The sequence below is a fragment of the Zingiber officinale genome, chromosome 1A (assembly GCF_018446385.1).
Source record: "Zingiber officinale cultivar Zhangliang chromosome 1A, Zo_v1.1, whole genome shotgun sequence".
Taxonomy (NCBI): Eukaryota; Viridiplantae; Streptophyta; class Magnoliopsida; order Zingiberales; family Zingiberaceae; genus Zingiber; species Zingiber officinale.
In genome coordinates this window covers 116,885,423-116,887,507 of record NC_055987.1, presented here as the reverse complement: position 1 = coordinate 116,887,507, position 2,085 = coordinate 116,885,423, and the positions used below count along the sequence as shown (strand labels likewise).

Below are 2,085 nucleotides of genomic sequence, written 5' to 3'. Positions count from 1 at the left end.
AACTCGTGTTGAGACATCTTTAGTGGTTATTCCAGTCCCTGTGGATACGATATCTTTTATTATTACTTACGACATTTCTGTACACTTGCGGAACCTCAACAAGTTTTTGGCGCCGTTGCCGGGGACTGCGCTATAACATTAGGGATTATCAATTGTATTAGACTAAACATAACTTTTCTTTTCGTTTCATTACATAGTTGAAACTAATCTTTAAAATTCTATTTTTCTTGTATATCCTTTTATCTCTTGTCAATTTTTTTTGTTGCAATTTTAATTCTGCATTTTTTATTTCCAACATCCTAGTCTAACTTTTCTCTATTTTCTTTTGATCTAACTTTTCTCTTTCTTTCCTCTTTTCTTTTAAACATATCTTGCAAACTTGTTCTTGTGTATGCGAAGATCTAACTTTGCAGGAGAACTTCTTCCTCTAGACCCAGAAATAGATAGAACCTTTTATAAAAGAAAAATTTTGCAAAGACAATAAGAAGAACAAGAACATTCAAGCATGACTAATAGACCACTAAAGGATTATGCAGCACCTTATGCTAGGGGTTTTCAATCCAGCATTTCAAGACCTTCAGTCGAAGCAAACAATTTTGAGATCAAATCGGCTATTATTTCTATGGTGCAGCAAAATCAGTTTGGTGGAGGACCGCATGAAGACCCGAATCAACACTAGGAGGTCTTCTATGAGATATGCGACACAATGAAGATGAATGGTGTTCCTTCTGAAGCGGTGCTCTTGTTATTATTTGGGTTTTCTTTGAGAGATAGAGCTAAGCAATGGTTAAATTCTTTAGCTCCAAATAGCATCACCACATGGGAACAATGTGAGCAGCAATTTCTTGATAAATTCTATCCTCCCAGTAAAACAACTCATATGAGGAATCTTATTGCAAGTTTCAAACAAGAGGACTCAGAATCTCTATTTGAAGCTTGGGATAGATATAACAGTATGCTTAGACAATGCCCACACCATGGTTTGGAGAAATGACTTGTGTTACACACATTCTATAATTGTATCAATTATCACACTAAGGTGTCCCTTGATTCAGCTACTGGAGGGGCACTCATGAATAAGAGCTTGGATGAAGCAGAGGAAATCATTGAAAGTGTAGTACAAAATCATTATCAATGGGCGAATGAAAGAAGTTGTGGCTATTCCTATGCAAACCCAACAAAAGCATCAGGGAAGTTTGATGTTGAGGCAGTTACTCTATTGACTGCAAAACTAGATGCTCTTACAAAGAAATTTGAAAACATGGGAGCTCCTTCAAGTACGGTCAATGCTATGGTTTTATCTTGTGAAGTATGTGGAAGCTCTGAACATTCTAATGACTCATATCCTTTGGGAGCTATTTCTGCACAAATAAATCAATTAGAGCAATAGGACGCCATCATGGGTCTTAATCAAAGGAAGAACAACCCATACTCAAATACGTACAACCCTGGGTGGAAAAGTCATCCTAATTTTTCCTATAGAAATAATCAAGATCAAGGACTATCTATGGGGGCAAGACCTAATTTTCAGTCTGGGAAGCAGAATTTTTAGCAACAATCTTCTCAAGGCTTTCCTATGTCTAAAATCGAGAAGATGTTTGAAGAAATTATCTCTAATCAGAATGAAATGAAGCATGACATTTTGAAGCTTACTCAGAGAATGGATAATTATGAGAGACATCAAAAGATCCAGGATAGCCAGATTGCCCAATTAGCTTCCTCATCTTCTAGAGCACCAGGACAACTACCTGGTAAACCTGATGTTAATCCTATAGAGCATTGTAATAGAATTAAACTTAGGAGCGGACGAAGCTTGGGAGATCCCCAAGTGACTGCTCCAAAAGGGATGCAAACTGAAGAAGATCTCTCTCCTCCAACGCCAAATCAGATTCAAGATGATGAGGAGAGTATCACTAAGGTTGAAGAGACTCTTTCACTTAACCAACAAAGTAGAGTAGTCCCTTTTCCTCAAAGACTTGTAATGCTCAAGAAGGATGAAGAGTTTGGCAAATTCTTGGAGAAAGTTAAAGAGATATGTGTTGAAGTGCCTCTTATTAATGCTATCTTACAAATGCCCAAGTTTTC

At 37.1% G+C, this 2,085-nt stretch overlaps 1 non-coding gene across 1 annotated transcript; it reads right to left on the bottom strand.

The window, feature by feature from the left end:
- Positions 1-878: 878 nt before the first annotated feature.
- LOC122039338 lies at positions 879-984 on the bottom strand. Its single transcript, XR_006128177.1, has one exon. It is a non-coding gene; the product is annotated as a small nucleolar RNA R71 (small nucleolar RNA).
- Positions 985-2,085: the final 1,101 nt, after the last annotated feature.